General features: G+C 33.9%; 1 protein-coding gene and 1 long non-coding RNA gene across 2 annotated transcripts in view; both read left to right on the top strand.

Moving 5' to 3' along the window:
• LOC149896822 (uncharacterized) overlaps window positions 1-12,923 on the top strand; it is a 247,092-nt gene that overhangs the window by 132,497 nt on the left and 101,672 nt on the right. The window lies entirely within an intron of this gene.
• The window catches only part of LOC149896823 (irregular chiasm C-roughest protein-like), a 105,114-nt gene continuing 93,487 nt past the window's right edge, over window positions 1,297-12,923 (top strand). The window contains exon 1 of the mRNA XM_090117171.1: window positions 1,297-1,582. The gene's annotated coding sequence lies outside the window, so the exon portion shown is untranslated. The remainder of the gene's footprint in view (window positions 1,583-12,923) is intronic.

Raw genomic sequence — 12,923 nt, 5'->3', positions numbered from 1 at the left:
GAAAAGATGTGTTTTTTGTACCACGGGCGAAGCCGGGGCGGACCGCTAGTACATAATATTTATAAGTTTTGTTCCGCAGCAAAAGTTTTTTGTCCCTCTTCAATATTCATAACAATTTTGGTGAGAAAACATACCATCTATACATAAAAAATAAAAATAAATAACCTCGGAATATAATATTAGTAAGAGAAAAAGCTGCAAAACGTCCCAAACCTACATATCATATTATTTCAAAATTTCATGAACAAGATTACGCTTCAATGGTAAACTACGTCTGATAATAATAATTATTGTAACCTCATTTCATTAAATCGCCCATTTACCTATATTTTAAATGTTAATTAAAAATCAGCGCGCGCAATTTGTAAAAAAAAAGTAAAATTTTATTCATCGCAAGAATTAAGAAAAAAATACGACACCAAAGAGGTTCCATTCACGAACACCGTGGGCTAAGAAAAAAAAAATAAAATTTGAAAATAGAATCACCGCAGTTCATTCAAATTAATATAAACATTTGCTACCTCTGTGCTTAATGTAAGGGAAAAATTTCTAATGCCGTGTACATTGATAACGCGTCGCGTCTACCTTGTTTTTGAAACTCTGCAGTGTAGTGCGAGCGGGACGGCGATATACAACCCTCACATGTGTGATAGAGAGATAAATGTTATTGCACCGGTAGTAAGGAGTGAAAGAGATCAATAATGAGAGGCACGAGGAGTTGAAAAGGGATTTCAGATTAAGGTCGTTTTCGAGTCAAAGATTAGGTAGGTGTGAAATTCATAGAGATAGCTGTCTTAATTAGGGGCAAAGAAAATTGCGGTTTTAACGATGTTATTTTTTTTTATTTTCTTTAAATTTAATGTTTTATAAAATAAATTCTGCACATGCTAATTTAACTTTTGGAATTATATAGTAGCGAGTTAGGGTTTAGTTATTTGGGTTCAAATGTAAAAAAATAATAATATTAGATTTATTAGTATCGCACTTTTGTTACTAGTGAATATATTTTTTCTGACAATATTTTTCGTTACGTTATCCAATTTCATATTTTTTATTCTCGAATCAATCGCAAATTAACGGAGCAAGTATGAAGGCGTACTATACACAAAGAACGAATTACTTTTAGTAAGACGCCTGTATAGTTAGTTTCAATAACTTTCCACATAATTAATTAATTAAATCTTAAAGCTTACGACTTCATGACGTACTAAAAATAACGTCTACTTTTTATCGATTCTATGACAGCCAGCCTGGCCAGGGCAAGCGGAGCCTATTCTACACCCTCAGTCACCGGCCGGGCGCGTAGTACGTATGATAGTGTGTTTCGTTTCGCGCCAAGCGCTCGCGATACGCGGCATTTTGAATTTTCAATTTCGAACGTCAATCGAAAATTTATTTTTATCGGTGGCCAGTGCTATGAATTATGTTATTGATATAACCTATTTGGTTGAGTGACTAGAAAATTATGGATAATGGTGGAATTTTCGCGATTTGTGCCGTTTTTCCTGTAGGGCATTGTGTTTTCTTTGTACAAATTGTAAAGTGCGTAATGTTTATGGATTTTGTGGACTTCTAGGTGGAGGTAAGTTTTAATATTAGTATTTTGTAAAGATAAATTGCTATAGAATACACATTCATTTTTAATTAAAGACTTCAACTGAAAATTTGTAGAGAGCTTCAACAAAATGTAAACGAAAAAGGTTTTCAGAGAGCTTTTTACAGGCAGGAAATCATTAAAAAATGCTACGTTATAAAACCTTTTTATGTTCTTATTAGAAACAGATACATAAATGGATAAATAATAAATATAAAGAGCTATTTATTTAATAAAGTAGACGTTACAAATTTCACATGTATCAATCTAAAATGAAAACTTATTCCAATGCTATAACAAAGTCATGAATAAATTAGGTATTGATTTCTGGGTGTATTAGTTTAGGTATTTGTCTTAATACACGTGTAATTTCATACTCAATACTTTAATTATCGCACTTGTATTATGAATTTTTGTTTGTTTATTTCTCAATTACACATAAAGTGCTGATACTTCTCAAGTTATTAAATGTTTAATAGGCTAGATAGGAGATACACAGGTTTATTTATAAATTAGAATAATAGAAAAAATGGCACAGATTTATAAGCATAGATTTATGCCTAATAACCTAACTACCTTAGATAAGTAATACCTAGGTAGGTATCTTTTCATAGATTTTTTTTAAAATCGATATAACGTTTTCGTAGCAAGGTTAATTGAAACGTACAGGCACCTAGTTTATGACTTGACTTGACTTAGAACTTGAATATTTAATTATTTAGCTCTTATGTAGGTATATAATATAAAAACTAGCTATGCTACGCAGTTTTACCCACAATACTCCGCTTCTATTGGTCTTAGCGTGGTGATAGAAAGCCTTCTTCAATAAATGGGCTATCTAACACTGAAACAGTTGACCAGCAGTTTCAGAGATTAGCACTTACAAGTAAACAAATAAACTCTTCAGCTTTATAATATTAGGATACAACTAAACTAGGTTTACAGTTAGGTCATAACGTTAATACCAACATTACGAGAAGGAAAATGTGTAACTTAATTGCTACTTGAGCGTAGAAAGCTAGTTTTTGAACTTAACTATGCAAATAACCCAAATATTACTTGGTGTCTTCTTTGTGTTAATTATGTTTAATTGGTATTTATTTTTGTACTATTTAGGTACTTATTATTATTAAAATACGTTTGAAATTTAATTATACTTAACTACCTACATGTTTATGATTAGGTTTTCATAGATCCATGTTCTTCGTACATTAAAATTTAGGTATTTGAATATTTAGGTATAATATTATATCTAGATCACAAATAATAAAGATATAGTTTTTGAATTAATTTAAGATTGGATAAAACAAAAGAAACAATACATTTTCTTAAGGAAGGATAAAATTTATAAGACGATAAGTATTAGATACTACCTACCTACTTAGGGTTGCCAACTTTTTTTACAAGAAATAAAGTATATTTAATATTCAGGTCTATGAAGATTATTAAACAGTACCTATTTTAGCAAAACAAACAGTAGGTATTTATTGTAGTGTGCGCCCTCTGACTAAATAAAAAAAGAAATTGTGAGCATCTAAATGTAACACATAATAATGTGTCTGCACTTTGATGCTGAAAACAGTATTTTGAATACTTTTTTTTTGTTAAACAGTAAAAAGTACAATTTAGTGAAAAACAGTAGAATACTGTTTAAAACAGTATAGTTGGCAACCCTATACCTACTGCTAAAGCCGTATTATTATTGTATCGAATATTACACCCTTAATAAACCACTTGAGCATACTAATTATAAATTATTAATAAATAGGTAAACACCGCTTTAGCCCGCATAAAGCTGTTTTTCAGGGTAACGGAGAGTTTATTCAATGAATTTTCGTAGGTACACGTACACGTACCCTTATTTTAAAATTACCTATAGGTACTAATATCGTTTTGAATTATTTAACACCTAGCCATACATATAATTTCTCTTTATTCAAAGTATAAATTCACAAATCGATATTTATGAGTTAAGTAACCTTACTCGTACATTTCATTATACTGTATAGGTATATTCTGTAGTCAGTCTATGATGGGTTGTATTGGAAAAAGGTTCGTCTAGACATAAAAACTGAACATGATTTGAAAATCGTAACTACAGAATTTCTTGCCGGCATTTCTCTGTAGTATACTAACTGCTTTCCCGAACCGGTGGTAAATGGTAAAACTATTTTATGACGACTCAAAAGTGTTCCTAGAAGTCTAATTGAATAAGTGAATGTTTGAGTTTGAGTTTAAGTGTAGCTTCTACGTTATGAAGACTCAAAAGTGCTTCTAGAAGAAGTCTAATTGAATAAATAACTTTTTGATTTTGAGCTTGATTTTAGTTTTTCCTAGCTTTCCGCCTGTACTAAAACCTCCACCTTTAAAAAAAACCGCTTCAAAATCCATTGCGAAGTTTTAAAGATTTAAGCATACATAGGGACAGAGAAAGAGACTTTGTTTTTCACTATGTAGTGATGTTCTGACAATTCAAAAGTGCGTCTAGTACCTAGTCTAATTGAATAAATAATTATTTGAGTTCGAGTTAAAAGCTTCAATGCAGGTTTGATTATTCTTGCCAACAGGTTGGCTACTTACCAACAAAGGGCGGATCCATAAATTTAAGTGAACCTTGGCAGTATCTTTGCTTAAGCATCAGACTGAAGTGTAAAAGTAACTTATTTGTGCCTTTTGTTCAAGTAATTTTGGACATTGGATTTCGATGGTGTGTTTGTATTTAGAAATGTGGTTGCTAGTTTTTTTATTAAGCTATTGCATAGCTTCTATCGTGGGCTTGAGCGCGGCGACCGAATGTAAAAATTCCGTAACGAAAAAACCTAACGCCCCCCACTCATACCGGCACAGCGATGCTATGCAATAGCTTTACCGCGGTAGTCCTCGAGTGCCACCAGCCACACGTATTTTTTTTTATTTGAGTTTTGGTTTATACATAGGTAGGTATCGTCAATAGATAGCGGGATAGGAGCTTTTAAAGCTCTTAAGCATTACTATTAAGTATTAACTATTGAATTTGTAGATAGCATTAGATTGTAGACAACTCGAAATAAAATATTTAACGTCAAGTTTGCTTTTTTATAGTAGGGAGGTATCCTTTGCATTGATACCTATATAAAAAATTGTCAAGCAGTGATCTTTTGCCAACTATCAATAACTATCAATATACCTCCATACTAAACATCTTCAAAATCGGCTCAGTAGTACACGTAAAAGCGTATTCAGTTAATTTATATTAAAAATACTTATTAGCAGAGATAAATAACCTTCCAAACCGTTAAAAGGGTATAAAATCTAAGCAGAACTCTCAAGGAATTCACGAGTACCTTATCATCCATCAAGCTTCTACAAATATTTACCTCAGCCGGGAACGGAATGCCAGTACTCTGAAAGCACCCTTGTTGTTGCATCAATCTTCTTGTGATAGGTTTTAGCAAACAAAGTTATCGTTCGTTTAACTTTTGTTTAATGATATAAGGAGAGGCTTGCTTCGTGTTTTAGGTAATATCTCTCAGTTGTCTGGAAAAAATCGCTAATTGAATAGAAGACTTGCTTAATCTTTTAGGTTATTTCTGTCTACGTCTTTGTCTAGTACGTATGGTTGTCTGGAAGAAATGGCTATTTAGCGATAAGACCGTCCTTTGTTTTAATTTATAATTAGAATCAGTTATATAGTTTAGTTAATGCAATAAAGTCTTAAAATAAATAAATACCACTAAAGTAAATTTCTGAAGTTACTATGCTTTTCAATTAAGAATAGAACCCATTCATTATGTGACTTTCGAGGTAATAATTTAAAGAAATGAATAATCTAAGAAGTATAAGTATAAGTATTCAATTTTGATGTAAGATTCCCGCTTAATATATTTTGATTTCAACAGACGTATGTTTTCAAAGGATTTATAACAATTCATTCAAATTCATGAATGAAAAGTCAATTGCATTAAATAAATAACCAGAATCTGTTTCATTCCTATAAATCACACAAGTACATAACTTTAAAACAATTTATCACAATAATTACTGATAAAATTAATAACGTTAAATAATGTCAAAATTTATACACCACGCTCGATATGTTTTGATACTTGAATAAATTACGATCAAAACGAGTTATTCCGTTAGGGCCGGTTTTAATTAGGCTCATTTGAGTTATCAATTTATATCGGAAATACTGGTTTTGGCCTGATTTAAACCTTGATCGATTCATTTGTAACGAATATCGTATTAAATTTTAACACTTGGATTGTTTGTCGGTCATCTATTTTGACCGCAGTTTTACTTACGCGAACATATTATAATTTTTACTTATTTTTGTTACTAAAATCACACATGTTATTATATTGACCTTTAATGACTAACCTGGATTCCAATACACGTATTGTGATGAAACATTGATACATTCGACTGATATGCATTGTACCTACTTGACTTGGGGCTCATTTTTCAATCCTTGTTAAAACTTATTCGTCGAATAACGTTTTAAACTACAATTTCAAAAATGTATTCTAATTGCCCGTATTTGACAGTTTACAGGTGACATTTTAATACTATCGTGTAATACTTAATTGAACGTAAGTTTTAACCAAGGATTGAAAAATCGGCTTAGTCTATCTTTTTTTAATTTCAAGCCTTCCGTTACACCTAGGTCGAATAGTCTATCCATTACCTATTACAGAACAACCGTGAATCTAATCTTATATATCGTAATCCCTATCATTATGTACTGATGTAAGAACACAATCTCCAAGCTATCTAGTGCTCTACTTGACGTAAAAAACCAATCAACTGAGTAGTTTTAAGACATAAATTATATATGCCTTGAAGAAATGTTGTCATGAAATATGGAACACCTATAATTAGTGTATCGATGAAGTAAATTGGAAAGCCTTGAATTTTGTTCCCAATAAAATATGTGTCTTTTGTCTTGTAAAGTTTATGGAAAATTGGCTTTTATTTGAATTGCATTAAAACTCGATTCACTTATTGTATTTTTCGATGTTTAGAACACTGTTCAATGACGATGATGATGATGATGATGATTAAGATGGTCTCTTTGTAGGTATATTATTTATGTAATCTATAAGTACAATACTAATCTAATTAGTTCAGCAGTCAGCTGTTTTGTTCAATCAACGGGTTAATTTTAACATTTCGTATTATGCTAGATATTAATATTTAAATATTGATAACATTTCTATAAGTGCTATGAAAACCTATACTAGCTAGGTACACTAAACAATAACTTAGCGGAATCATAACATTTTTAGTTCAGGTATAAAAATTTACTTGAAATTAATGAATTGGAACTCATTATGTCGTCTTTAAACGATCATCATCAGTTAGTAGAAAAATTCCAAAAAATATTCTTAAAACAGAATGATAATCAAAATTGCATAATCCATTCGTTAGAGCAATGCAAATAATCATTTATTTACATAAAATTAATCGTTCAAGGCCCGGCTCGCCCTTGACGGCACAAAATAAACAACGGTAGCACCACACCTGTTGGTCAATTATTATCCCAGCCTGAGAATCTCGACAAAAACTCGTTGTAACTTTCAACGTGACCGCTCTTACTATGGGAGAGTCGTAATTCGATTGTAAGTGCTTCGAGTTTCGATCGAGATAGAGCTTTGTTTAGCTGCTTTGTTAGAAAGGTGTTTTTTAGTTAATTACGTTAGTACGTTTTAAATATCGTGAATTAATATTTGTATTTTAAATATGCGTTAATAAATGTTATTTCTGTTTTAAGTGAATATTTTCTTATAGCATGTAAATATTAGGGCATGATACATAGTACAACTTGTTATATCAATGCTTTATTCCAATAACATCAAATTGCCTGTGTAGTGCATTCGGAGAATTCCGGATGTTGGGTAATTTGGAAAATTGCGAATACCACTTCAGAGCATTGTTTTATTGTGAGTATCGTGAAGGTATCGCATGAAAATAAATAGATTTCATAATAATAGCATACATATATTTTGTTTAATGAATCACTACTTAGTTACCTATTAATTAAAAATTATTGCATTTACCCCATCATTCGGAATTACCCTAATGCACCGTATAAAACTGTTTATTTATTATAATAAGTTCTTAGTATCAAACTATCAACCATATTGTGCAGTGGACAAGTGTAGGCTGACAATGATGATGATGATGATGATCAACCATATTATCTCGTGCACTAATATTGTGCTCAAATCTAACTCGATCAAGTCATAATTAATCCATCAGTCCTCGGAATCACAGACACAATAGAAAATCTATTGTGTCGCGCCCCGATCGGGCCTTACGGTGGTCAATGGGTTAAATATCAAAACTCGAATGTAACTCGATACACGAAATCGTAGTAACGCTTTAACACATCAAAGACTTCTCGAGAGGGCTCTTGTCATTTTATTGTAAGAAAGTTATTTTTTTTTATTATTCCCAGAAAGTTCTCGAATGTCCATTGTTTTGTACACGGCCTGTCAGCTTCGTGGTATTTGTGTCAGTTTAGTATTATGATTGTAATGTATAATTTGATTCGGATTTCGCTAATTTATAATATTATTATGTTTCTATGTAACATGAATATGACTTATGAATATGAAACCATGATTGTATTGAATGTGAACAGGATTTTTAGTGCGATATATATCTAAAACGATGCATAAAAATATGCTATCCTTCCTGCTAGTACCTAATATTATAAATGCGAAAGTTTGTGAAGATGAATGTATGTGTATGTATGCATGTTTGTTACACTTGCACGCAAATACTATTGAATCGATTACAATGAAATTTAGCACACATATAGAGGGTAACTTGGATTAACACATAGTATAGGTTTTATCCCGGAAATCTCACGGGAACGGGAACTATGTGGGTTTTCCTTTGAAAACGCGGGCGGGAACACACATCCTCACAAAATTTCGCATTTATAATATTAAGTAGGATAGGAAGTAGGAAGGATATATTATATATGTAAAGCATTTGAATGCTAGTTATATATCTAAATATCAAATTCAAAAGCATGAATGAATAGTACAATAAAATGTTTGTTATAGGTACCTACATACCTATAACAAACATTTTATTATAGCATTCATAAAGACATGAATACACGATAAAAATACATCGTCACATAATTTTTAAAACTTCTCTCACAAACGATAAAACGATACGAATTCCGGAAAATTCGTATAAAGTTAACGTTCATAAAGTGTAACATATTACGGAATCGATGGCTCAAAATGAGGGTATAAATTTTTTTCCATAAGAAACATTTTACGTCGCATTTACGGCGCGTCCTTTATGGTTCTACTTTACGGCTCTCGCAATTTTCCTCCTAAGTCCCAAGGCTTACCTTCGGCCGGTTTAATTAAATATTTTATACGTTCATAATTAATTAAGTTTGGTATGAGTAAAAACTTGAGTCAAATTTTTAGTTTAAAAGTTTTATACATTTTATGAAAGTTAATTTCTAGGTTTAAGTACCTTTTTGAAACTTTTCTTAAATAATGGTTACAGAATATTGTATTATTCTCTATTAATCTTGTTAATTATGCGAAAATGAATATTATAGGTAGATTCAGGTTTATGTACTTACTAACTGTGCCCCGCGGTTTTACCTGCAGTGCTCGGCTCCTGTTGGTCTTAGCGTTATGATAACAGCTTGTAGCCTTCCTCGATTAATGGGCTATCTAACACCAAAATAATTTTTCAAATCGGACCAGTACTTCCTGAGATAAGCGCGTTCAAACAAAAAAAAACATATGTACTCTTCAGTTTGATAATATATATACACATATATACACAGTTTGATAATATATACACATAGATTACATAAACAGCCATAGTAACATACAGTACTTAAATAAATGTTTCAACTTAATATTACTCGAGTAATAAATAAATATTACATAGATTACACACGTCGCGCTAAGCTTAGTAAAGCTACCGTGAGTAACAACTGATAAACATACGACATAGATAGTTATTCTATGTTGTAATAAAACATAGTATAAATAAAGTACAGTACATTGAATAATATGAATACATTACGAGCTAGTGAATAGTTATTTTATATTAAAAGGTACCTACTTAAACAATTAATGCTTTTATGGTTTACTTAGACCAAAACGATGAAATAGATTTCCATGAATTTATAAAATGTATAGATTGGACCATAGAGAGTATCGAGAGTAGAAAGTAGATATGTCATTTATTTTGATTATCTATTGAGAAAGTTTATTATGTGTCTATTTACTATTTAAGTATTTAGTATTTTTAGTAAAACATGAAGAGGCAAAATCTACTAAACGTTGTTGTTTAGATGTTTTATACTTAAAAAAACTTCAATAAATAAATTATTAACATACCATAAATCAAGGAAACGAAAGCTCACAAAGAACATCCAGTTTATTACAGCTAAATATCGAATAAGGAACTATAAATCAGAACTGTTAACATTTTCTTATAGCTTATTTAGTATTTACCATTGTTCGCAGTGGAGCGGACTTAGTACATTTTCTTATCAAAGCTTGAATTACCTTAGTGTAATGTGACCTAGATGTGTTTTACTTTTCCAATTTGAACTTTAAACATGCAGCTTTAAAGTCCACTTTTGCAATCATGTATTCGATAATCGTGTTAGAACGCATCTATGTTTTCTAATTTGAACTTTAAATACAGGAGTTAAAGTTGATTTTTTTTGGTTCGTTTCTGATATCAACGACTTGCATGTTTTGCGTGAGATCGGAAGCCTTGTTTTGATAATAACAATTGAAATATCAAGCTTAGGGAATTTTTCCCGGTTGATAATGTGTAGTACTTGACTTGTGTCGCTTTTTTGTGCAAAATAAGCTCGTATAGTACTTATAGGAGATTTATCGCATTTTTATGTGGAAAATAAGGGGAGCTTTTACTTAGATGTGTCTATTTGTTGCATTGTAGCTCTGTATTTGATGAAATAATTTCGGTGCGATTTTGAAATACTCATAGACGGTATTTTTATCCGGTACAATAAGGGATGTTTGTTGTATTGTAGCTTCCGAAGGGATGTAACGTTTTGAATGTGTTTTGATAAATCGAAAGTTTTTTGTGCTTATGTGAATTTGTGTCTCTGTGTCGTAGCTTTCAAATAGATGAAAGCATTTGATCCTGGTTTTCTTAGATCGAAAGTTTTGTCACATACGTTAGTATAGATAGTTATCTGTGATTTTACGTGACATGTTTTTAAAACTGCTACCTTAAACTACTACTAAGTACAGAATATATAAGGGCAGTTTTTCAATGCTTGGATAAAACTTATCCGTCCAATAAAGTATTACACGATAATATTAAAATGTCACGTAAACTGTCAAATACGGACAATACGTTTTTAAAAAATAGGGAGTTTTATAAATTATTCGACGAATAAGTTTTATCCAAGCATTGAAAAATCGGCCTTAGCAATCTTTTCTATTCAACCACAAAGCAGAGAAAAGCTGCAAAAAAGACATGCTTTTTAACACGCTTTTATTAGGTACCTTCACTTGTATATACATTCTTTTCATCCTATCCCTGGGGCCGTGTTTGCTTCTCGGCAGATGATCCTAGCACTTGTGCAGACTCTGTTGCTGATGTGATACTTCAGGGGATGGAGCTTTTTATTCCAAACTCTGTTGTGCCCGTCGGTGGCAAGTCCCAGCCTTGGTTTGGTAGCTCTTGTAAAACGGCGTCGCGCCGAAAACAAGACTGTTACCAGGCCTGGGCCAATGCGCTCGTGTCTAGTGATCCAAACGCCTGTACACTCAAGAGAGAACTAAACTCAGCCTCTAGGTCTCTCAAAAGAGCAATAGCGAAAGCAAAGTCAGAGCATATTGCTAAGCTTGGTGAGAAACTTGCCCGACTTCCTTCGGGAACACGAGCTTTTTGGGCACTCGCCAAAGCTGTGCAAGGGAACTTATGTCAGCCGTCCCTACCATCTCTGCGCATGGAGAATGACCAGTTGGCCCACACGGCAAAAGAGAAAGCTGATCTCCTTAGCTCCCTCTTCGCCGCAAACTCGACTTTAGATGACATGGGGAACTCACCACCTATCATCCCACGGCTTGAGGGCTCTATGCCGGACATCCGATTTACCCAGAGTGCTGTGCGTAAGGCACTGTTCGCTCTAGATGTCCACAAGTCGAGTGGCCCCGACGGTATTCCTCCAATTGTGCTGAAGATGTGTGCACCAGAGTTGGCACCGGTCCTCGTGCGCCTTTTCCGGCACTCCTACTCCACATGCGTTTTCCCGAATTCATGGAAGAAAGCATTAGTGCATCCCATCCCGGAAAAGGGCGATCGCTCGGATCCGTCCAACTATCGACCCATAGCCATCACTTCCTTGCTCTCCAAGATAATGGAAACCGTTATCAATCGCCAGCTCTTGAATTATCTGGAGGAGCACCAGCTGATCAGTGACCGACAGTACGGTTTCCGTCGCGGTCGCTCAGCTGGTGATCTTCTCGTATATTTAACTCATCGATGGGCAACGGCGATCGAGAGCAAGGGTGAAGGCTTAGCAGTCAGCTTGGACATAGCGAAAGCCTTTGACCGGGTATGGCACAAAGCGCTTCTTGCGAAGCTTCCTTCCTATGGGCTTCCTGAGAAACTTTGCCAGTGGGTCGCCAGTTTCCTCACAGAGCGTAGCATGAGTGTCGTAGTCGACGGTTCCTGCTCTGATCCTAAGCTTGTGAATGCTGGTGTCCCACAAGGCTGTGTCTTGTCTCCCACTCTGTTCCTTCTGCATATCAATGATATGCTGCTCAACGGCAGCATTCATTGCTATGCAGATGACAGTACTGGTGATGCAGTATATACCAGCCGCAGCAATATTTCTCAGGAGCGCATCATCGAGTGCCGGAACAACCTCGTGTCTGAGATTGAAACTTCTTTACAAGAGGTTTCAGAATGGGGCCGACTAAACCTAGTCCAATTTAACCCCAAAAAGACACAGGTGTGCGCCTTTACCGCTAAAAAGCTCCCCTTCGTCATAGCTCCTACTTTTCAGGGTACTCCTCTCTCAGCCGCAGCCAGTATCGGAATCCTTGGTCTCGAAATCTCGAGTAACGTACAGTTTTCTTGTCACTTGGAAGGAAAAGCCAAGTTGGCTTCACAAAAACTTGGTGTGCTCTGTAGAGCGGGGCAGTATTTCACGTCGCACCATCGCCTCAAGTTATATAAGGCGCAAGTCAGGCCGCACATGGAGTACTGCTCCCACATCTGGGCCGGGGCACCCCAACAATACCTCCTTCCATTTGACCGTATTCAAAGGAGAGCTGTACGTCTTGTTAACGAGCCAAGTCTCACCGAT

The sequence above is a fragment of the Colias eurytheme genome, chromosome 27, assembly GCF_061535395.1.
Source record: "Colias eurytheme isolate Ceu_HAF_F1 chromosome 27, ilColEury1 Martin Lab GWU primary, whole genome shotgun sequence".
NCBI classification, from domain to species: Eukaryota; Metazoa; Arthropoda; class Insecta; order Lepidoptera; family Pieridae; genus Colias; species Colias eurytheme.
The sequence above is the reverse complement of the archived record's forward strand: the minus strand, read 5'-3'. Positions and strand labels throughout refer to the sequence as shown.